The sequence below is a fragment of the Tenrec ecaudatus genome, chromosome 1, assembly GCF_050624435.1.
Source record: "Tenrec ecaudatus isolate mTenEca1 chromosome 1, mTenEca1.hap1, whole genome shotgun sequence".
In the NCBI taxonomy this organism is placed as follows: Eukaryota; Metazoa; Chordata; class Mammalia; order Afrosoricida; family Tenrecidae; genus Tenrec; species Tenrec ecaudatus.
This window is the reverse complement of record NC_134530.1, coordinates 242,428,656-242,454,802: the sequence shown is the minus strand read 5'-3', so window position 1 is coordinate 242,454,802 and position 26,147 is coordinate 242,428,656. Positions and strand designations below refer to the sequence as shown.

At 38.9% G+C, this 26,147-nt stretch overlaps 1 protein-coding gene across 1 annotated transcript in view; it reads right to left on the bottom strand.

The window, feature by feature from the left end:
- Window positions 1–26,147, bottom strand: part of MARK1 (microtubule affinity regulating kinase 1) — a 166,362-nt gene that overhangs the window by 94,448 nt on the left and 45,767 nt on the right. The gene's annotated exons all lie outside the window — the stretch shown is intronic.

Sequence of the window (26,147 nt, the reverse complement as noted above, 5' to 3'; positions counted from 1 at the left end):
TCTGTGCCTTTTCATGAGACAGAGTTAATTGATTACTCTTCTGCTGCTATCTTTATATCCAGTAAAAACTTTCAATATTAGGATTATCAGCTTAGCTTCCAAGCATTTGTTCATTGTCTCTTTTTACTGTAAGATCTCCAGTTCCTAAACCCCATAGTTATTTAATATGGGGTTTTAGACAAAAAGTAGACACTCAATGCATAACAGCTAAATTAATAGGATTTAATGTAGTAAGAGCTTGGTTGCTAACTGAAAGGTAGATGATTGAAATCCACCAGTTACTCTGCAGAAGAAAGATGTATCTGCTTCCATACAGATTTTACAGGCTTGGAAGCAAACATCAGTAGCAAGGATGAGGGATGAAATAGGGAAAACCACAACAGACCCCAACAAGATTAAAAGGATAATCACAAAGTACTATGAAAGACGGTATTCTAATGGATTCAAAAACAGGGAAGACATGGATAAATACATGGAAAAAGAAGCCCTCCCTAGATTATCCCAGTTAGAGCTCAAGAAGTTCAACAAACCCAAAGCAAAAGAAGAAATAGATATGATTATCAAGAAGCTACCAACTAAAAAACCCCAGACCAGAAGGCTTCACAGGGGAATTCTACCAAGCATTCAGGGAAGAGCTTATACTGATCCTCCACAAATTATTCCAGAGCACAGAAAAGGATGGCAAACTCCCAAACTCATTTTATGAAGCCAGCATAACTTTGATACCCAAACAAGGCAAGGATCCCACAGGTATAGAGAACTATGGACAGATATAGCTAATGAACATAAATGCAAAAATCCTTAACAAAATATTGGCCAATATAATATAAAAGTAAATAAATCATCCACCATAATCAGGTAGGATTCATCATAGGGATGCAGAGCTGGTTTAACAATAGAAAATCCATCAATATTATACACCACATTGATAAGAAAACGTATAAGAACCACATGATAATATTGATAGATGTAGAAAAAGCATCTGACAGCATCCAACACCCATTTCTAATTAAGATACTCATGAAGATAGGAATGGAAGGAAAATTCCTGAAGTTAATACAAGCTATCTACAAAGGCCAACAGCCAACATCATAGTCAATGGAGAAAAAAATCCCACTGAGAAAGGGGACCAGACAAGGATGCCCCTTGTCCTCACTTCTATTCAACAGTGTACTGGAGGTCCTACCTAACAACATGAGACAGTGGAAGGACATTAAAGGTATTCAACTGGGTGAGGAAGAGATGAAACTATCGTTATTTGTAGATGACATGATTCTGTACATTGAAAATCCCAAAAGCTCCAGAACAGGAGTACTGACAGAGGACTATGAAGAGTGGCAGGATAAAGAATCAACAAACAGAAGTCTATCGGTTTGCTATATACATTGGACAGGACTATGGTAGAAGAGATCAAGAAAGCAGTATACTTCACAATAGCCAAAAACAAATAGAAATACATAGGACTATATTTAACCAAAAAAACTAAAGACATATACATGGAAAACTACAAACCCTACTACAGGAAACCAAAAGTGACTTCCACAAATGGAAGAACAGCTCATGCTCATAGATTGAAAGACTCAACATAGTAAAGATGACAATCTTACCCACAGCATTTTAACGCTCTTCCGATTCAAATACCAACAACTTTCTTCAAATAATTGGAAAAAGTGACCACCAATTTCATATGGAGAGGGAAAAGGCCCCAAATTAGCAGAAAAAAAACCTCAAGAAGAACAAAGTCAGAGGACTCACTTTATCTGATTTTTAAACCTACTACACAGGCACAGTGGTCAAAACCGTGTGGTATTGGAATAATGAGATACTCATACCAATGGAAAAGAACAGAAAACCCAGAAATAAAACCATCAGCATATAGACAACTGATCTTAGATAAGGGCCCCAAAAGCATTAAGTGGGAGGCGGAAGCCCTTTTTAACAAGTGGTGTTGGAAACAATGGATAGCCACATGTAGAAAAATGAAACGAGACCCTTACCTCACGCCATGCACAAGACCAAACACAAGGTGGATCACAGACCTAGAAGGAAAACCCCTAACTACCAGGAGTCAGGACAAACCTGAAACACTGGCCCAGGGAATACATAAGCTAACTGCAATAGGCAAGGGTACACATATAGGTGAACTGGATAAGTAAGATTTATCAAGAATAAAACACCTGTGCGTACTGGAAGACTTCACCAAGAGGGTAACAAAGCAACCCACAGACATGGAGAAAATTTTTAGCAATGACACAACAGACAGAGGGCTTATTACTAAAATCTACAATACCCTCCTGGCCTGACAAAGAGGAAAACAGATAAACTGCTGAGAAAGTGGATGAAAGAACTGAAAAGAAATTTCACTAGGGAGGAGATCCGCATGGCCAATAAACACATGAGAAAGTGCTTCTAATCATTAGCCATAAGAGAAATGCAAATTAAAATAACCATGAGATACCATCTAACACCCTTGAGGTTAGTCCAAATCAGAAAATCAAGATAGCAACAAATGTTGGAGGGGATGTAGTGAAATAGGAACTCTCTTCCATTGCTGGTGGACACGTAGATATGTACAGCCCCTGTGCAAAGCGATCTGGCAATATTTAAAGAAAATGGAAATTGAGCTGCCTTATGACCTAGCTATCCCTCTACTGGGCATATACCCAGAAGAGGTAAGAAATAAAACATGCCCAGTTGTCTGTGCCCCAATGTTTACTGCACCATAATTCAGAATTGCGAAGAGTTGGAAACAACCTAAGTTTCCATCGATGGATGAGCGGTTTAGTAAACGCTGGCACATACACACAATGGAGTAATATGCAGCACTAAAAAGCATGGATGATCACATGAAACACATCATTTCATAGGAAGAGCTGAAAGAAATTATGCTAAGCAGGGTCAGTCAATCACAAAAGGGCAAGTATAACATGAGTCCCCTGAGGTTAAGTATAATCTGCACAGTAGGTATAGAAGAAAAGTCACTTATCTCACAGCGTATGGGTGGAGGCACAGGCAGTCGGGTGGAGGTCAGACCAAACCCAAGGAGGTACATGTGAATCCAACATAAAGAAGGGAAAGAGGGGAAGGAGGAAGAAAGAGGCGGGGAAACTGAAATGATGGCACGGGGGGAGCAGGGCACTCACCCACCCAGGGGGAGAGAATTGGTTGTGTCTCCACAGAATTGGAGTGTGCATACAGACGCCACCACGGTGCACCAGACCAGTAGGGCAATGTAAACATGTGGAGGATTACATAAAAAGATTGAGCTACAGGGCTGGCCCCAACCAGAGCCAAACTGACCTCCGCCCTAGGAGTATATGCGATAGATAGCAATACTAAACCTTCAGATGGGGGAAAGGAGCTGACTTACTAGGCCCACACAGAAGCAAACCACGGAGAAAAAGAGGAAGGGACAGTCGGCCTAAACTCCATATCGGCACTGCAAGTCCTGCGGATGAGGTCCTGCCCGGAGCTGCTAAGGCACAGAGAGGACCGTAGGACCGCCAACAACTCAAGACATGCTGTCACCTCACTGGAGCGTACTGCGACAGAGGACAGTAATGGGGACACACGGCGGGGAGATAGTGTGGTCTGAATCCCCCACAGAGGGGAAAACCAAGAAAGGAGCATAACAGATCAGCAATTGGAGCAAAGCCAAACCACAAAGTCCCTAAAGAACCCCCAAAATAGACTTCAGGCTAGGAGGGGCAGCCCTGGAACTCCGCTTGGACCCAGGGGGAGAGTTATAAAGGCCAGCAGACAGACCTGGAACTATGTACTGTATATACTTATGTATAAGCCGAGCTTTTCAGCACATTTTTAATGCAGTTTTTGTGGTAAAATTATGAGCCTTGGCGGATATTTGGGTCGGCTTATACTTGACGACATACGGTATGTTTGTTTTCTTTCTTCCCCTTTCCTTATCTTTTTCAAAATTTTGTTTTCTTATTGCGTGGTCTACTAGGACATTGTTGGTTTGCCTACTTATATATGACAGCCATGGGAAGCAACCTCGGGGAGAAAGCTACAGGGCCAACAGCCCCAGAGGGTCTTGGGGGAGAAAGTGGCAGGGGGAAGGGTGTGGTGAGAAAACAACACTGTAGACAGGAGAACAATTCAAACTAACAACAAGGAGGGTGTAGAGATCCCGAGGTTAGTAGAGCAAAAGCAATGTAGCTGAGAGGAAGTACTAAGAGGTGGAAGAAGGGTGAACATGCTGGTGGGGCAGGAGAAGGGCAAAAGGAAACAGAGGAAGGCTCTAGGAAGCAAAGCTATAGATCGCGGTATTAACAGAGGTGTGTACTTAACGTAAATACATTAATCCATAAAAACGGAGGTATTGGTCTATGTACATATATTTACACTGAGGTTGCGGATGAACATTGGGCCTCAGCTTATACCCTCCTTCAATCCAAGAACACTTTGTTCTAACTAACTTGCGTTCTGTAAGGATCATCCACCCACCCCCAACCATCAACTCAATTGTTGAAGACAAAATGGCTGCATAATGTGGTGAAGAAAGGAGAAGGTGCCTGGCTATTAAAAGACAGCATCTGGGGTCTTAAAGGCTTGAGGTTAAACAAGCGGCCATCTAGCAGTGAAGCAACAAGCCCACATGGAAGAAGCACACCTGCTGGTGCGATCATGAGGTGTCATCAGGACCAGTAACAAGTATCAGAAGATTCAAACAAATAAACAAAAACATGTTGTTGAGAATGAGGGGGCTCAAAGCAGAGACCCAAAGCCCATCTATAGAAAATAGAACTTCCTCCCACAGAGGGGTCGCAGGTAAGGGATGAGTCAGGGTGGAGTAGCGCTCCAATGGACCACTTCCTCACTCCACACTGTCATGACCTTAGAGCTGCTTCCCACTCTGAGCTGGACCAGAACATGTACACAGGTATAGACAGATAAAACTCACAACACACAGAACCCAGGTACAGGAATAGGAATAGCGATACCAAAAGGATAGGGGGAAGGGGGAAAGAAAAGGGGAGAATTGGCACACACACTCCTCCACGGGAAAGAACAACAGAAACCAGAGGGAAAAGGAGACAGCAGTCGGTGCGAGATACGAAAATAACAATAATTTGTTCTCTATCAAGGGGCCATGGGGGCAGGGGGAAGAAAAGAGGAGTTGATATCAAGGACTCAATAGAAAGTAAATGTCTAGAAAAGAACAATGGAAATATATGTCTGATACAATTGATGTATAGATTGCTATAAGAGTTGTAACAGCCCCCAATAAGAAGACCTTTCAATAAAATTTTTTTAAAGAGTCCTAACTATCTAAATCTTTGGCATCTTCCATAGTAATATGTATTTAAATGCTTGAGTTGTAACCCAGTACTCTTTGGAGGTTACAGAGTATATACTGGCACTGAACCAAATTATAATAAACTGCATTATTGGCCCCTAATTTTCATCCCCTTTGCCATGTAAATGTCCAGTGCTTTCTAATGAGAGAGAAGATTACTTTCCCATATCTGTTTTCAATCATGTGATTGTCTTTGGTCAACAGTATGAGGTGGAAGTTCAGTAGCACGCCCCAGCTCGTTCATCAAGAGATTTGACATGTTTGAGCTTGTTCTCTGAAATCACTCCTCACCAAGGAAAGAACTACTGATCCCCAGGAGGATAAGAAATACATAGACTAGGGCCATTCTCAAATGAGGCCAGATTAAATCAGCTCACTCCAGTTGACCCTCTGGCTCTTGAGAAATAATAGTTAACTGTTTTAAGTTACTTGTTACACAGGGAAGACTTGTTACACAGCAATGTTGACTGATATACAAAACTATAACATATTTTTAAATTAGGGGAAAACATTAATGAAAAGCAGGATGATTCATATCAGACACATTCAAATTCCAATAGTGTCTACAACCTATAAAGTGGACAGATATTCAATTCTTTCAAGGAAAGTCTTGGTTGGAAGATACAAGGCGGCAGAATTCCTGTCTATTTTGTATCTCTAATACCAGGTGTGATATAATGGGGCAGCAAGTATACTTTTTCTTTAAAAAGTTAAGTGGTACATATTTTAGTCTTTGCAGGTTACATACTGTTTCTACTGTGCATTCTTCTACTTCCATGTATAGGTTTTTAGAAAATGTTTTTTTTTAAAAAAACCCTTAGTTCAGGGTGACATGCACAGATCACAAGACCATACTGGTTGAATCATACTGCAACATCACATTTTAAGGATGCAGAATTGGTTAACCCTACCAACAGAGTTGGCAGAACAACAACAAAAAAACTAACAAATCTGCCTTGGAAGAAGTACAGACACGATGCTCCCTAGAAGCGAGACTTCATCTCGTGTACTCTGCACCAGTCTCGGGAAAAGGACGTCAGGCTCAGTAAAGTACAGGAGCAGCCGTTAACAGGGAAGACCCTAGATGAGATAGATTTACACAGTGAATGCAATAATGGGCTCAAACATAAGTACAATTGTGAGAATGATACAACACTAATTTGTAGAAGGCTATGGATGACAGTGAGAACCCAAAATCTATCTGCAGAGGTTACAGTCATATTAAGCCTCTGACACATCCTCTTTGGTCACAGGCAAGGAACTCGAATGGCTCTATGATCAGACAGAGACTACTGTTAACTTAATTATGATGGGTTGAAGCACGGCATAATATGGTACTTGGCCAGTCGGCCTACCTCTTCACCCTACCTAAATTTAATCTAGCCTTAAATATTTCTCACTTGTTCCATGATAGAAATCCCTTCTTTGGTTTTCTAAATATTTTTGGTGGTCTTACCTTTTTGACTCCTTTTGTTATTCTTCTTTCTGCTTCATTGTTTTCGCATTTTATTGTTTAAATTAGGTTTCCCAGTTTATGTGATACAGAATCCATGGATGAATAGACAATAGCCAATGCAAGGGTATAGAGGGGTGGGGGTGAGGATGGAGGAGCAAACAATGAATACAAGAGGGGGAAGGGAGCATCAGCACTGATGTGATGATGCCTATACAACTCTTTTTAAAAGTGACTTAACTATTGGGGTGTATGATGTGTGAGTTTTATAACAAGAAAACTACTAAAATAAATGAAGGGTGACCAATGGCTACATGGGTGAAGGAGGTAGAGTTTTGCTTAGACGGCACTGAGTTTATGTCAACAGTGGCGGGATAATTTTTAAAAGGATATGAATAATGGTTGTATAACCGAGTATAACCAATGGCACGGAAATGCACATGTAGAAGGTGTAGAATGGTTTGTTTTGTCTATTTTTTGCATATGTAAAAAATAATTACACTAATAATCAGTAACAAGGAAGAACATGCGCTAAAATTGACTGTGGTCATGACTGTACACCTCTCCTTGATATCAATGAACTATTGAATTGTATGATATGTGGAAGAAGTGGACATAAAACTGTAGAAAAGGAAAAAAAAACTAAGTTCCAAGTACACATTGGGCTGCTAACTGCAAAGTTGTCTGTTCAAAACTAGCCCCTGCTCTGTGGGAGAAAGACAAGGCTTTCTACTCCCAAAAAGTTAGTCTTGGAAAACCACAAGGGCAGTTCTCCCCTGTTCTATTGGGTCGCTATGAATCAAGAACAATTCAATAGCAGAGAGTTTCAGTTTGTTTGGAAGTGACCTAGAAGAACTGATTTTACAGATTAAGAAAATATGGAATGTACCATTAAATTCTGACTCAGTTCATTTCAATTCCAGGTATAATTATTAAAGCGTATATGTGTATGTTACGGGGTTTGTCATTACCTTCAATGTCCTTCCCTCTTGGTTAAAAAAAAAAAATGTTGAGTACAAAAGGACAACAAAGCTAACTCCAAAAACAAAGGACTAGGTTTTATGTGATTCCTAACATTGATAAAACTATGTAATCACCATCTAGACAGTCATCCACTCTCATGCATAATATTGGCTTACAACAGCTCAGCTAGTAACACATCAAAAGGAACACTGCCATTCATTTTCAAAGTGCACAGGGTGGCTTCTGACCTCCTGCAGCTTCACAAGGGGGGAGAAAGATAACTAAAATTAACAGCTTAGGCTGATTTCCAGGAGAAAGAAGTCAGCAGTTCAAAACCACTAGCCACTCTGCAGGAAAAAGAGGAGGCTTTCTATACCCACTAAAAACTTACAGTCTTGGAAACTCACACAGGCAATTCTACCCTGTCCTGTAAAGTCACTATGAGTTGGAATTCACTCAATGGCAGTGAGTTTGGTTTTAGAGTCCATACCTTATTTGCATGGTCCAAGTCCCACATGTGTATCATGTACCCTACTAAATGTTTACTAAGTTATCCTGACTGAGCCATACACACCTTACATTTAAATAGCTACAAAGACAAGAAGAGCCGTATCAAGCAATTCACGGCAAAGCAGAGAGTTCATTGAAAGTAGAGTTAGTTAAAGTGCTGGGATTTTGTGAAAAGAAAAGGCTGTCCTGGTTTTTGTTTGTTCATTTTTTAAATAGTGGACCAGATTCTCAATTCAAGTAAAAGGATCATTTCTTTCTCATTAAAGCCAAAAGCAACCTGGCACCTAAAATGTTTAGGACAAGTGAATATGTAGGGCTTATAAATCACAATATTGCTCACTATATGCATACTACTGGTAAGTCATCACGTGGATTCCGACTCATACTGACCCTATAGGACAGAGTAGACCTGCTCCACAGGCAGCACTTCTGCAAATCTATACAGAAGCAGACTGCCACAGCTTTCCCCTGCGAGCCCACTAATAGGTGTTAACTACCAACCTTTGACCCTTTCAAACTTTCTGTTAGCGCTCTCACTCTTTAAATAGTGTGCCATGCCATAGAAAAAGATAACTACAAATCAGACCTCAATTCTTATCGCTAACTCAGCTCCTCCCATTGGGAGCTCTACTTTGCTTAGTCATCCCCCAGCCATCCGCCACACCGGCAAAAAAAGATCTTCTTCCACATCCTGCTTCACAAACATGGCTAAGGTTTACTTATTTTTTTTATTATTTTCACTACTCATCAACTGTTGCCAAACCAGTTATAAAAAGGACAAGTACTACCTCTTCTCATACCCAGATTTAGAAGCAGTTGGGTAGGAAGACATATCCCACACTGTACTCACAATGCAATTAAGAAATCCACAGTAAAAGAACATCGCCAAAGTAATTTTAAGGCCTCTGGCTTAGTCTTTGTTTCGTTGAACTTCATCTGCCAGCAGTGATTCACAGACTCATTGTTCCATCCCCAATACTTTGCCCTACTGTGTGCTACAGAAAAAAAGGGAACCAAAGTAAAAAATGTCTTTGTCAAGGCTGATAGCCAGGAGTTCAAGAAGAAAGAAAATATTTTGAAACAGATTGTCGTAGCAGTTGTACAATACTGTTTGATGTAATTGAACTATGGAATGTTATGATATCTGGAAGAGCTCCCAATAAAATGATTAAAGGACCACTGAAAATAAAACTACCCCAAAATGTCTTTGTCTTCCCTAAGTTACACTTAAATAGCGGAGGGCAACATGGGAAATAAAGGATGATAGATATATAAGTAATAAAAAGACAGTGTCGAGTAGTAGTTCACAGGGTGAAAAGAAAAAGTCAAGCAAGGAAGGGACTGCAAAGTCAAGATTGTCCGAGATGGTCTTTGATGAGATGCTGTTTGAGAGAAGACCTACATAAAACAGAGGGGGCTAGAGTTAGGTGTCTAGAGATGGGGAGACCTCGGGGCTAGAGATAATTAATCTGGGAATTATTAGCAAAAAAAGAACCTTGAAAGCCTAAAGCCTCAATGAGATCACCTAGGAAGTATATGTTCTAAGAAAATGGCCCAAACCAGCTCTGGTGTGCAAATGCACCTAAATTGATCCCTATCCAGTGTGCACTGGAATCCAATATCTGAGCATTGATCTTTGAGGAAGAGAAAGGAGCTTTACTGGAGAGCGCTAAGCAAGGAACCAGGAGGACAGTTCCTCATATCTGATTCCCTGAATATCTGAGAGTTCGAAGACTTACAGGCAAGTTATACATATTCATGAAAAGGGATATAAACAGAAGGAGCCAAACAGGAGACTGGTTGAACTCCTGTACACGTTGACTTAAGGGCCATGTAAGTTTGAATTCACTGCGTAGGTGTACGGGATGTGTTCAACGTTTTACACTTGGGAAAGCGACAAGTTTAGCTAGAGGATTTAATAAATTGGTTTAATTGGCTGAAAGGCTTTATGCATGTTGAGTCTGTATAGTGGTTACATAATTTCAAGTCAACCTGAAGATATATAAAAATGTAGGGGTGGTAGTCAGCCTGTCAATCAGGTCACAACCACATGGTACCTCCTTGTGGGCGTGGCCTTCTCATAAGAAGGGTCCTGAGACCCTCCCTTCTCTGCCTTAACCTTCCTGCTGGCTGACCTGGTCTGCTGCAAGAGCCATGCTATTGGATCCTCATGGCTTTGCACCCACGGGCCTGTGATCTTCCTGCATCATTACATGGGGCTGCATGAGTCTGGACTAGTATCAGACTTATGGACTAGAGTTCCATGGGGCTGGGATGTTTGCTTGACACATAATTACTTCTGGATAGAAAGCTCTTTCTCACACATATGTGCGTCTTATTGTATTTGTTTCTCTAGTCAACCTGGTTTGGGCTGGTTATCTTCTGAGTGTGGTTGTGGGTTTTTGAAAGACAACTATAAGGGAACTGCTACGGTACCATTAGCCCCAGAGGTTTTACTGGGACCTTACTACATTTGGGTAACAACAAAAAAAATGAATCAGGAAGAAACTAAGATGAAATAGGCAGAAAAGCAAGAGAAAAACAAGGAAAGCCTCTGACTTAAAGTAAGATGAAAATGGGTGCTTTCTGGAAGAACAAGGAGGGTCTATGGGAAATCCTGCTGAGGTCAAGGAGAATGATGATTAAGGATTGATCACTATCTTTAGCAATGTTATGTATAAAAGAAATTTCAGTGAATAAACTTTGTGACATATATTCAACAAGAAGGAAAGGAGAGAACTTAACCTTTTGGGGGCCTGTGAGACAAACACTGGTCAACTCTATATTTTTTGCCTCTGGGGTTTAGTGAGTATCTTGCTAACCCACCTCATCCCCACCAACCCTAGCACCCTGTGGGCATACATGTTGCACTGACTGAATAGAAATCCTTAATACTTAAAAAAAGAATTTTTCATTTAATCTAAAATGTCTTCCATTACTGAAAATACTGGTCTCAACAAAAGAAATTCAAAGCAGAAAACAATTTAATCTTTAAAGGGCTAAGGAGAGCAAACACAGGCAATTATTTCAAAATATTATCAAAAGAAGAAGAAAAATCAGACACTCACTGGAGAATAAATAGTAAGGGATTAGAATTAGTAATTCTGGATTACTAGAATTTTTAAGGTAGAAGAAATAAAAGTATGTCTCCATTAAAATTGATCAAAAAGGTAAAATTAAAATTAATGTTTCATGAGAGATTTCTTTAAATGTGAAATATTTTAATATTTCACTGTAAAGAGTTCCTTGCTGGAATAAACACCTCACATTGGTCTTTTCCTTAGAAGCATCTAAGCTGTAAAAATAAAATTACATTTATGCATTGTCTCCTTCTAGGTACATACACAGATAGACAGACACAGACACACACACACAAACATACACACATTCACAAGGTGCTTACTGATATTGTTTCCTCTAACATATTTTCAAGTTGAGTATAACTATTATCTCACTAGGAGAAAGGACCACATATGTATCAGAGGTCAAAGAAGTGTATTAATCCATAAAATGGATGCAGACACTCTTTTTTGTGAATGTCTGCTGGTCACACTTGAAAAGGTCATAGTACTGAAAAGGATGCTGAAAAACCAAAGACTGTAGCTCTCTAAATTACCCATCAATGTACAGATATGACTCCGTATTCTCTGCTACAGCTAGGCCTAAAATACCACCAACATGAAATCATGTCACGCTATTAAATTTAATACCCAAAGTGAAGCATCATCTTTTATAAAAACCACTGAATCTTCCTGGTGACTGGAGATTCGAATGTTACTGAGGAGTCAGATCCTGTATTAGACCTGAGTTTAGGACTGACCAAATTTTCTTTCCATAACAACTACTCAAACCCCTTTTTTGATTAGTTGATATTAGCACTAATATGAACCATGGTAATCTAGACACAATAAATTTATCTTATTCAAAATTATTTATTAAGAGCAAAGTAAATTCTGTTTCTAGCAATGAATGAATAGTTGGTATCTGAAAATACCTAACAGCAAATAAGACTTGTTTATAGGCAAAATATTAACAATAACTTTCAACAATCCTGCAAAGCCACATAGAAAAAGCAAAAACTGGACAGAAGTTGATCCTTGTATAAAAGGAGCCATACAGGGTGAATTTTGTGATAGAATAGTGGGTTGCGCATTGGGATGCTAGCTACAAGGTTAGCAGTTCAAAACCACTAGTTGCTTCACAAAAGAGATAAGGCTTTCTACTCCCATCAACACTGACAGTTTCAGAAACACAAGGGCAGTTATACCCTGTCTTTTGGGCAGATATCAGCAGCATGGACTCATGGCAGTAACTTTTGTTTGAAGAGGGAACCCTAACCCATCTAGCTCCAACAAACTGAAATTCAAGCAGAAAAGCAACAGTCCTCCTGGCTAAAAGAGTCAGAAGGCAGAGTTGTGAGTTGCCTGAGTAACAGGAGGATTAAAGGAGAAACCTTTGAAAGAATGAATTCACAAAGAAGAAAACTGGAAATCTACATAGCAGTCACAGACCTTTTGCTGAGATCTGAATCAACAATGAACAAAAGAAGCTACCAGGGACATGCTAGAGCAGTGGTTCTCAACCTTCCTAATGCTGCGACTCTTTAATACAGTTCCTCATGTTGTGGTGCCCTCCAACCCACAAAATTATTTGTTTCTACTTCATAACTGTAATTTTTCTGTTATGAATCGTAATGTAAATGTCTGATATGCAGGATGTATTTTCACTGTTACAACTTGAACATAATTAAGCATAAAGGATAGTGATTAATCACAAAACAATATTTAATTATATATTGTGAAATACTTATGTGTTTTCCAGTGGTCTTAGGCAACCCCTGTGAAAGGGTCATTCAACCCCCAAAGGGGTCATGACCCATAGGCTGAGAACCTCTGGGTTAGAAAGAGAGAGCTAGAAGAATTTTTTAAAAATCAAATAAAGATTTGGCCTGCTGCCAACCACCAGAGAAACTAAATTTAAAGTTTGTGTCAAGTCAATTTAACTGTCTGCTGAAGCAAAAAAAACCCCACCACTTCAGAGGATAACACAATTCATAGTTTCTATATAGTGTGAAAGAAAAAAATTATTAACACATTATCTTACTTAGATTTTAAAGATATTTTTTCTCAGCCATGAGACTGAAAATTAACTGGGAGTGGGAGGAAAGCCAGTATCAACCTGCAAAAGGAGACTTTACTTTTCAGAAGAAGCTAATCAGCAGCACTGTAAATCTGTCTTTCCTGGCCAGAAAAAGGTAGTCAACAACAAACACATTACATCATGATGTAATTAAAAAGAGAGGTCTCTGGGGCTGTAGGTGGGTGAAGGGCCACATTTTCAAGAGACCATTTTTAGCATTAGGCATTTCATCATCAAGGAAACTTGAATTCATTAAGGAATATATTTACAGAACCATATATATATTTATATATATATATATATATATATATATATATATATGGTTCTGTAAATTCTTCAATCCTTGGAAGCATTTCTTTTTCATTATTCCTTCAGGCGTAAGTCTGTGACTCAAGTAATAAATTATAAAGCATTCAGTGTATATAACTTTGTTCTGAGCTAATCAAAGGTTTATTTATTTATTTATTTATACAGTTGTAAATAATTTACTTTGAGCCACTTGCTTTCAGAAAATAATGATCTTCCTATATGCATATAAAGTGACTGTATAGAATGAAACTTTTGCTTTAAGTTCTTTGATTTATTTTTTATTACTTCATAACAAGAGTATCATCAACAATGTCCAGTATATAATAAAAATTGTAAGATACTGAAGGAACAGGCTAATGTGACCCTTTGTCAAGAGAAAAAGAAATCAATAGGAACACAACAAAAGATAATCCAATTGTTAAAATATCTAAACAAAATCATCATTGAGTGGATTTTGAGTAGATGACAACTGTAAAAAGGACCAATGAATTTGAAGAGAAAGAAATCTATCCTTTCTAAAGAACTGATGAAAAAGAAGGCTGAAAAAATATTTCTATAGCTAGTGGGTCAAAACCACACAAATTAACATACACATAAATAGAGCCCCAGAGAGGAGATAGGGCAAAAAATTTAAATTATCATGGTCCAAAAGTTGCCCCAATGAACTTCACACAAGATATATATAAAGAAAATTAAAAAGCCCATGATAATGATGCTGCTAAAAATCATGTAAAAAAAAAAGCTTCAAAGGGTTTGAAAAAGAAAGCATGTTGCAGATATAGGAGTAAACAATAAAAATGTCAGCCAAGGTCTTATCAGAAACAACAGAGGTCGGAGGATCAGAGAACAACATCTTTAAAGTGATGAAGAGAAAATAAAAGTGACCCCAGATTTTAGAATATATCAATTAATTTTAAAATAATAATAATGTGCCCATTATTACGCCAAAGTCACTTCCATCAAGTTGATTCTGACTCCTAGCAACCTGTTGGACAGAGTAACCCATCAGGTTTCTAAGACTGCAAACCTTTATGGAAGCAAACTGTCACCTTCTGCCCTCTCAGCAGCTCCTGCCCTGGTGTGAAGCGCCTACCTTTTGGACAAGAAGTTGAGAGAGCTTTAATCACGGCACAACCAGGGCACTTAGATTTTTCTATTCTTATCATAAATTAACTGAAATAACTTATTTTTAAGAAATACCATGTTAATCAATCATTAACATTATCTGTATGGCAATTTTACATTTCAAGATTTTTTAACCAATAAAAATATTCTTCAAGAAATAAAGCAAAATAAAGACATTTCTGAATAAACAAAAACTGAAAGTATATAACTGAATAATGGGTAAACAAAAGCCTGAAAGGCATCTGCTATACAAAATGCCAGAGAAAGTTGTTTAAACTGAAGAATAATGACCAGACATAGCAATATAATTCTATACCAAGGGGTGAAAGTGCTAAAAATAGTAAATGTGCTAAAAATAGTAAATATGGAATATATATTTTAATCTCCGGATTTCTTTTAAAGCTGTAATACTGCTTACAGGAAATACTGAAGCACTGTATTGTCTAGCTTATGACGCATGATGACTGTTTTGTGAAAAAAGTAGAGACAACATGGGAACTCACAAGATTTTCACATTTTATCTGCACTTGTACAATATGAACTCTATGCAGACTAGTTTGATATGATTCATTCTGCAATTTCCAGGGCAATTACAAAGAGGTATAGGTTACAAGTCAATAAATGAATTAAAACAATAATGGTTGAGTAAAACAAAAAGATTATATAGGGAAAAGATACATTTGTATCATCTTTCTGAAGTCAGCATAAATATGAACTATAAAAGGGAAATAAATCAATAAAAATTTGTTCTAAGAACTACTTGAGTTCAATAAAGTTGCAAGAGAAGGAAAAATCCTTATCAATTAAATTATGAGAGTCATCTAGTTAACACATTAGCTTCCTGACTTCTTTTCTCTCTGCAGAACTTCTGACCTAGAGCCTCCCAGAAAAAGCTATCCATCATCCTATCAGACATTCCTCTCCCCACTGCAAGCAAGAGAGGTTCAAGGGTCCATTATTGGTTTTTCTTTTGTTATCTCTGCAATACACTATTCATATTTTAAATTAATTCTCATGCACATGATCAAAACATCAAGTAACTCTACTAGGCTACAGAAAAAAGTTGTTCATTGTGCCACCCTGCCAGACCTCACGGAGCACTACACAGCTTTTCTTAATTCTTCTCTACTGTTTGCTAGCTATCTCCAGACAAAACAGTTCCAATGCTAACTCTTGGCTTGTCAGTTTAAGATAGTCTTTATTTTCTACCTGGGTTGATTAGGATTAAGATTTAAAATTTGGTCACTCTTCCCCCTTTCTCACAATCCTAATGTGACATAATCAAATTCTAAATTCATAAGTAACCAGTTTATATTATTATGACTGTAATAATACTCAAGTAACACATTTCTTCTAATTAAACTTTCTGTCAGCTTCATAGTAGTATTACAATCATACATAAGAATTAAGATAGAAAACCCAAACAACTTTCATGGGTTCTTATCATTCCTGGAATGTTATATAAATGGATCTTACCATATATAACTTTATATCTAGTTCTTATTATTTAACAATAATTTTGAGATTCTATCTATACTTTTGCCATGTATCATATAGTTCATTTCCTTTTTATTACCGGATATTATCCCATTAGATAATATTTCTATGGAAACGTCAGAATCTGTGTATCTAATCCACCATTTGATGGCCAGTTGGATTTTTCTAGTTTTCACTATGATAAAATCGTATATACTCGAATATAAGCTGAACCGAGTATAAGCCAAGGTACCTAATTATTACCTGGGAAACCAGAAAAACTGATTGACTCAAGTATAAGCCTAGGGTGGGAAATGCAGGATACGAATTAACACAGAGACCAGAGGGGAGAGACGAAGTGCAGTTCAGCTGCAGGCATTAAGTGAATCACTACGGGTGCTTCTGGGAAATGGAGCTGTCCACATCATAGGAAGGCTGATTGGTTAGATGTGAGTAAACAAACATTCAAAGCCCTGCAGTGTCAGTGGGGCTTTGAATGAACAGCGGAGGAATGGCAATCAAAGGTGAGATGTTACACCTCGCTTGGGTACCACTGACCCGTGTATAAGCTGAACCCCAGTTTTTCAGCACATTTTTAATACAGTTTTTGTAGTAAAATTAGGTGTATCAGCTGATATTCAGGTCAGCTTATACTCAAATATATATGGTAATTTCTTTCCTTTTTTCTGAGAGATTCCTTCTCAGACATTATGTACCGCTATAAAACACTTGACTCAACAACAGTAAAATATACATTCTTCTCAAGCTGATATGTAATATTCACCGAGTGAAACCACATTCTGGGCCATTAAAAATATCCTAACAAATTTAAAAGATTATAAATTAAATAAAATGTTTTTAAACCATAATGGGATTAAACTAGAAATCAGTAACAAGTTGATAAAACATTTATACATCAAAAAATGCATATTTGTATATAAATCAATTAACTAAAGAGAAGTTTTTCAGTGTTTTAAACAAGATAAAAATACAACTTATAAAAATGTGTAGGGTACAGCAAAAACAATGCTTAGAAGTAAGATTATATGAATAGAAATAACTATAAAAGAAGAAAGAATGAATCACTGACTTAAATTTCCACATCAGGAAACTAGTTAAGGGAGAGAAAATTAAATTCAAAGTAAGAAAAAACAAACAAATCAACATAATTTATTTATTCCACCCAATCAAAGCAGAAATGATGAACTGTAAAACAGGAAAGCAGTAGAGAACAATCAATAAAACCAAAAGTTGGAACTTTTTAAAAAGCAGTAAAATTAGTAAACGCCTAGATAGGCTACTTACAATAAAAAGACAAAATAAATAAATTACTAATTTCAGAAATGAAATAAGGGCTCTCAGTACAGATTTTAAAAACATTAAAATGACAATAAAAGATTATGGACAACTCTACAAACTTAAAATTTTGATAATTGAAAACTGAACTCTTCATAAAAATTTGATATTTGATAAGTTACAGGAAATGAACCAATTTCTTATAGGATACAAATTTCTGAAACACAAAGAAATAGAAATATATCATCTGAATGGGTCTAAAAATATAAAATAATTGAATCAATAATTAATAGCTTTCAACAGAAAGAACTAAGTCCAGCTGGTTCCACTGGTAAATACTACCAAACAATTAAGGAAGAAATGCAAACAATGACAGAGGCAGAAGGAATGTTGCCTAACACATTATATATTAAGCCAGCACTAGCCTAATACAAAAACCAGCCAAAGACATTGCAAAAGAAAAAAGAAAAATGGAGAACTATAGACTAGTATATGTCATAAACAGAGATGTACAAAGTACTCAAGAAATACTAGCAAACAGAATCCAACAATGTATACAAATAATTACATATACCAGGCAACTGGGATTTGCTCTAGGTATGCAAGACTGGTTCAACATTTGAAAATCAATGAGTGTAAACCATCATATCAACAGTTAAAGAAGAAAAATCATATAATCCTATCAGCAATGCAGAGGAGACATTGTCAAAACCCAACAGCCAATAATGATTAAAACCTCTCAGTAAACTAAAGCTATAGAACTGCTTAAATTTGATAAAGAACATGTACCCAAACTCTCATATTTTATGGTAAGAAACCAGATGATTTCTTCCTACATCAGAAGCTAGATAAAGATGTCTTCTCTTACCACTACCCTTTATCATCATTCTGGATGTCCTAAGTAATATAATACAACCAGAAAAGAAATTAAAAGGTGCACTGATTGGAAGGAAAATATGAGATATATAGATTATCTGATTGTAAAAATTTTTTAAATGCCAAGATTGGCCCAAAACGCCCTCTTGATTATAACAAAGTAGCAGAATCCAAAATACAACATCCTCTTCATGAACAATCACCAAAATGATATATTTAGGTATAAATATAAAAACCCATGAATAGGAATCGATATGAGGAAAATTATAAAACTCTGATAAAAGAAATCAGAGATCTAAGTAAATGAAGATGAATTCTATATCCACGGATAGAATACTGACTGTTTTTAAGATATAGTTCTTCTCAAATTAATCTACAGATACAGTGCAATCCCAATCAAGTGCAATTGAATTTTATGGATATCAACCAAAATCTAAGGTTTATATATATGGAGAGGTAAAAAACCCAGAATAGCCAAACAATATAGAAGAAGAAGCTGGAGAACTGACAATACTTGAGTTCAAGGCTTACTACACAAAGTCACAGCAATCAAAACAGTGTAGTTACTGACAAAGGAAAGGAGAACTAGGGCAGTTCCAGCAAGATGGTGCCCAGGAAAGCATCCCACATTGGGAGCTCCGTGGCAATCGGTGGACCCAGTGTCCAGGAAGACGAGTTGGGGGGGGGGGTGGGGGATTCGGATAAGTGAAAAGACTCCCAGAGAACATCCTCAGTTTGAGAGGCAACCTTTCCCCCTCAGTCCAGAGACCCTGGATCTACGACCTGGTCCCAAGCTGGTTGCACTAGTTTGGAACCTGCCACAGCCACCACCTGCCAATCAGCCTTCTTCAGCCTGATCGATGCACCCAGAGCTAGCCAGTTGCCATACTGAATTCCCCACAACTGCAGCTACACCCACACACAGCAACTGTCCATCCATGGCACTCTCCATTATGAACTGATTCCTTCTCCTGGGGCTCCCTTCTCCCCAACATGGTGGTGGGTCCCACCGCAGAGCTCGGGTCCCACCCACCACCCACCAAAAATCCCCAGCGACTATGGCTAGATCCTGACCACAATCCACCAGATATAAATTTAGTCACCTGCGGCAGGGGCAGCTCCTCTCCTCCCACCACCCACAGCAAAGGTGGCCCCTTTCCTCTCGCCACCGTGCAGTACACACACACACCCCACCACAGCAGAGGTGCCCTCGTCCACAGCTACAGCAGCTGCCCTCCATTGCCCAGCATACACCCCCTTCTGGGGGTGGGGATTTTCCTGCTGTCACCCAGCACATCTACCTGTGATGGTGAGGCTATCCCCTTGGTAGCCTGGCAGCTACACCAGCAACAGCAGGACCTTCCCCCCCTTCATCCAGCTGCCATGGCAGTAAGGCTTCTCCAGTGGTTTTCCACCATCCCCATGCACATGGCTGCACTCACTGCCTACAACTTCCCCACCCATGTATCCTAAGAGGGCCACCATACCTGCCTCCAAATAGGGAGCCCTGGCTGTCTAAAGAGAGCAAATCCCTAGTGTGATAAAGAAGTAGCCAACCCCCCAGCAAAGTTGGCTATAGGCAGCCTGCGGAAGCATTGCCACTAGCCTCAGCAAGAGAGTGTCCAGGACACTCTTGATTCCCTGGAAAATGGCACCAAACTCCTTCAAAACAGAGGTCACAGAAAAATGACTCGACAACCCCAGGAGAAACAAAACGCATTGTCAGAGAAAGTCCTGAATCTAGTGACATGCATAGAACAAGCAGAAGTTGAGCTACCACACAAAGAAATATTCAGAATGCTGCTTGGAGCCATACCGGGTATGAGGTTAGCATTACAGAAAAAGGATGAAATGAAATGATAGAGGAGATAAAGGCCACTCACCAAAGGGAAATACAAGAGTTAAGAGTAGAGCACCAAATGGAAATACAAGAGGTAAGGGACAAGGGTACAAAATCAAATAACAAATTAACAGGCTTTGCCAGGAGACTAGAACAAGCTGAGAATTGTACTAGTGACCTTGAGGATAACCAGGCAGATTTCAACAATTGGGGAAGACAAACAAGATAATCAAAGATGCCGAAGTAAACCTGAGAACAATGGCAGAGGCTATGAAGAGGAGTGTAACATCAGAATAATTGGACTACCAGAACAAGACACAACAAAGAAGTCAATGGCAAAAATAGTGAGGGAATTCCTAAACGAAAACTTCCCCAGCTTAATGAATGAAAATCAGGTGACCATCCAGGAAGCAGAGAGAACACCAGATAGACTGAATTTAAGAAAGAATTTGCCAAATCATATAACAGTTAAACTATACAACTTTGGGAAAGGAAAAAATCATGAGAGCAGCTAGGGGAAAAAAGGTAGTCACATTTAAAGGTACCCCAATAAGAATATGCAAATTTATCATCAGACATCATGGAAGCTATAGAGTGAAACTCTGAAATTAGGCTGCTTGACTTGATAGACATTATCAGAGCTCTACACCCCAACACAAAAATATTCACATTCTTTTCAAGGCCATGTAGCACATACTCGAAAATAGACCACCTGCTGGGTCACAGTGGAACCTATGTGCTATAGTTTATTGTACCAGCCTGGCCGATAAACACAAGTAGGATTAACTGAAGGGCAGAGGGATAAATGACTCGGTGAGCCTCACCTTGGTTGTTCTGTGCCTCAGTTTAAAGGGGTACACTACCTGTGGGATGCCTAGCATGTGGACTGTGTCACTGTAAGCTGAGGTCCCTTTAAGCCCACATGATTGGAATGTTCGTTTCTGGAGCTGGGGACTGACAGTTGATGACAGTTGGGGACCTGCCTTGCTGTTTGCTGCCTGGGTATATATAGCCCAGCTCTCTCTACAGAAGGGGACTGGCAACTGGCAGCTCTCAAGCCTTAAAGGACTGCTAGTGTCTCACTGCTATATAATTTAACTGTTAATTTCTTGTATTATCTATCTGTATATAATTTAACGGTTCATTTCTTGAATTACATATCTATCTTTATAAATGTATTTATATATAATTACTAGAAATCTGGTTTGTCTCTCTAGAGAACCCTGTCCAATACACTGTAAATTCAAACACACAGAAGTCACTCAAGACTTCCTTCTCCGACCACTATGCCATAAGGCTAGAAATCAACAAAAGAAGGATTAAAAAAAAGGGCAAAAAATTACAGGATGAATAACTACTTCTAAATGAGTGGGTAGTGACGTAACTCAGAGAATAAATCAGAAAGAGAATATAATGTACCAAAACCTTTAGGACACAGCAAAAGCAGTTATCAGCGAATGTTTGATAGCGATAAATGCACACATGGAAAAGGAAGTGAGACTTATGATGGATATGCTGTCACAAAACCTTCAGCAATTAGAGCAGTCAACAGGATAATACTACTAACAATAAAAGAAATAATAAAAATTAGGGCAGAAATAAACAAGTGGGAAAGCAAGAAAAGATAAAAAATAATGCAGTAAAAAAATCAATAGACTGTTGGCAAACCTAAGCAAAGAAAGGAAGGGATAAATATCAATAGTCAAGATGAGGGATGAATCAGGGGAAATTACAACAGACCCTAATGAAATGAAATGGCTAATTACACAGTACTACGAAGGCCTATATTCCAATGAATTCAACAACTTGGAAGACATGGACAAATATTTGGAAAAACAATCTCTCCCTAAAATAGCCCAGGTAGATGTCAAGAACGTCAACAGATCCATAGCAATAAAAGAAGGAAATACCAACTAAAAAATCCTCCAGGCAAGATGGCTTAACAGAATTCTACCAAGTATTCAGTAAAGCACTGACACCAATCCTATACAAACTTTTCCAAAGCATAGAAAAAGATAGCAAACTCCCAAACTCGATGAAGCTAATACAATAACACTGATACCTAAAGTGGGCAATGATTCCATGAAAATTGAGAACTACAGACTGATATCTCTAATGAACATTGATGCAAAACTCCTTTAAAAAATATAGAACAATAAAATACAAAAGTTTATCAAACAAATAATTCACCAGGACCAAGTGGGATTCATTCCATGGATGCTGGGATGGTGCAACATCTGAAAGTCCATCGGCATTATTTGTCACATTGATAAGAAAAAGAATTAAAAAACCCATAATATCAATAGACACACACACAGAAACATTCAACAACATCCAATACCCATTCCTGGTTAAGACACCAAAGAAGATAAGAATGGAAAGAAAATTCCTCAATATAATAGAAGCTATCTATGAAAAGCCAACAGTCAACGTGGTAGGCATGGGGAAAAGACGAAAACAATCAGACTAAAAAAGGGGACCACACCAGGATGCCCCTTTTCCCCACTTTTATTTACCACCACACTGGAGGTCCTAGCTAACAATATAAGGCTATGGAAAGACATCAAAGGTATTAGTCAGGGGGAAGAAGAGGTGAAATTATTGTTATTCACAGGTGATATGATTTTATATATGGAAAACCCCAAAAGCTCCACAACAGGAGTACTCCAAGTGACAGAGAAATATGGCAGAGTGACAGGATAAACGATCAACAAACAGAATCCTATCACACTGCTATATACATCGGACGAGTCCAGGAAAGGGAGGTAGTACCCTTCACAAAAGCCAAGCACAAACTGAAATATCTAGGCATATACATAACCAAAAAACCCAAAAGAGTTGTACGAGGAGAAATACAGAACACTCCTAGAAGAAACCATGAGTAACCTCCATAAATGGAGGGATATCTCATGTTCGTGAATCAGAAGACATAGCAAAGATGCCAGCACTGCCCAAGGCATGATACAAGTTTAATGCTATCCCGATACAAATACCAACGTCCTTCTTCAGATAATTAGGAAAATTGACTACCAACTTCATATGCAGAGGGAAGACGCCCAGAAAATTCCTCAAGAAGGACAAAGTAGGAGGGCTTGCTTTACCTGACTTTAGCAACTACTACACAGTGGTCAAAACAGCATGGCACTGGTATAATGACAGATATTCAGACCAATAGAAAAGATCAAAAACCTTCAAATGAAACCATCAACATACAACTGAACTTTGATAAGGGCCAAAAAATATCAAATGGGATGCAACACATGTACAAATGTGCTTGACCCAATGAATGGATGTATGGATTGTGATACGAGTTGTATGAGCCCCCAATAAAATGATTAAAAATATATATGTATATCAAATGGTAAATGGATTCCTTCTTAAATAAGTGGTGCTGGAAAAAATGGATAGGTACCTGCAGAAAAATGAAACAAGACCCTTACCTCACTCATACACAAGAATAAACTCTAAGGAGGATCACAGACCTTAAGGTAAAACTCCAAACTATTAGGACCTTCAATGAGGGAATTGGGACAATCTTCAGAACATTGGCACAGGGAACACATGGGTTATCAAAAACAGGGAAGGACACAAACACAGAGAAAGTACAAGCACCTGTGTACATTGGAAGAATTCACCGACAGTAATAAGAAATCTCACAGACTAGGAAAACATCTTTAGCAATGATACATCAAACAAAGGCTTTATTACTAAAATACTCTGCTAGCCTACAATAAGAAAAAAACAAATAACCCATTAAGGAGGTGGGCAAAAGACCTGAACAAGTTTCACAAGGGTGGGAATCCAAATGGCCAACAAACATATGAGAAAATTTTCCCATTCATTAACCACAAGAGAAATGCAAATTAAAACAACTATGAAAAACCACCTAACAACCTCAAAGATCGCCCAATTCAAAAAAGAATGAACGCAACTAGAGGTGGAAGGGATGTGGTAAGAAAGGAACTCTCATACACTGCTGGTGGTCCTGTAGGTATGGGCAGCCATTATGGAAATCGATATGGCGATACCTAAAACAAATGGAAATCAAGTTACCATATAACCCAGCAATCTCCCTACTGGGTATATACCCAGAAGAAGTATGAAACAGACCATAACCACACATGTGTACAGCTCCAAAGTGCAATACCGCGCAGTTCACAATTGCAAAGAATTAGAAGCCGCCTAAATGTCCCTCAATGGTAGAATGGATTAAAAATCTGGTATACACATATAAAGGAGTACTATGCATCCCCCAAAAGCAGTGATGAATACAGGAAGCACATCAACACATGGAAGAGTTCAAGAAAATAATGCTAAGTGAAGTAAGCCAAGCACAAAAGGACAAGTACAACGTGAGTCCAATGAGGTAAGCTTAAAAAGAACAAGGGTCATAGGTGAAAAGCCACCAAATGCATAGATTTCCGGGGCAAGATCCAGGCATTCTGGCAGGGGTCAAACCCAACCCAGGGATGCACATGGAAGCCAACTAAAAAAGAGGAGAAAAGGGGACAAAAAAGAAAGAAAAAGGAGGACGTGGATACTGGGGGAACAGGGCACCAAGTCACACATGGGGAGGGTATTGTTCATATTGCCACAGGAATTTCAGCAAGGGACCAGATCTCACCTGGGGCCTCAAGTCTCAAGGGCAATATACCGGAACGAAGCAGCAAACTAACAGAAAAGTATGCAGGGCGACCCCAGGCCCAGCTAAGTCGACCTCCTCCCAAGGAGAAGGCACTACACAGGACAGCATAAGGAGACAGCCTGGGGAGAGTGGCAGGTCTGCCCAGATCAAATGGGAGCAAACTAAGAGGCAGGGAAAGAGGGAGGAAAGGAGGTAAGGAGGGAGGGAAGGAGAGAGAGAAAAAGAACAAGCCACAACCTGGCCTACCAAACCTCAAGGACGACATTCCTGCTCAGAGCAGCCAATGTACAGAGAGGACTTTGGGACTGGCCCTACCACGAGACACATGCTCCCTCACTGACCCAAAATGTTAAGGGTGGCAGCACTGAAGACTCAGTGCAGGTACTGTGGTAAGTCTGATCCCAACCACCACCACCCCACCACCCCCACACACACACGCACGCGCATGTGCTGAAGGGAGCACAACAGTGCAAGAGGAGCAAAGCAATTAAGTCCCGGAGGAGTCCCCAAAACAGACTTCAGAATCAGTGGGTAGGACAGCACCTCACCAGATATAATTGGAAAACAATCAGAAGGGTCAGCAGACAGAACTAGAACTACATATAGGCTTTTTTTGTTTCTTTTTCTGCTTTTTTCTCACGTCTGTCCATACAAAATGGGCAGGATAACCAATCCTAAGGAGAAAATAATGGGGCCGATGGCTCGGGGGGAATATGGGAGAGGAAGAGGTAGGAGAAAGGGAGGGAGAGACGACAAACCCAGAGACAAGGGCAAAATAAGATATCTAACATCTATGGCAAGGAGGGCATAGAATGCCTGATGGGGGTTGATCAAGCAAATTGTAGCTGAGAGAAAGTACTGAGACTTGAATGAAGGATGAATATGATAGTGGGACGAGAGGAAGATAAAAAGAAATAGAGGAAAGAACTAGGAGGCAAAAGATATTTAGAGGTGCAAATATAGGCATACACATATGTAAATATATTAACAGGGATGTAGGTCTATGCACATATGCTTAAATGTTATGAATTAAGATAGCAGAAGAACATTGGGTCTCTACTCCCTCAATGTAAGAATACTGTTCTAATAACCTTGCATTTGTGATGCTCACCTTCCTGACACAATCATTTAAGCCAACAATTTGTTTATGGGTACATAAGCAAATGTGGTGAAGAAAGCTGATGGTGCCCGGCTATCA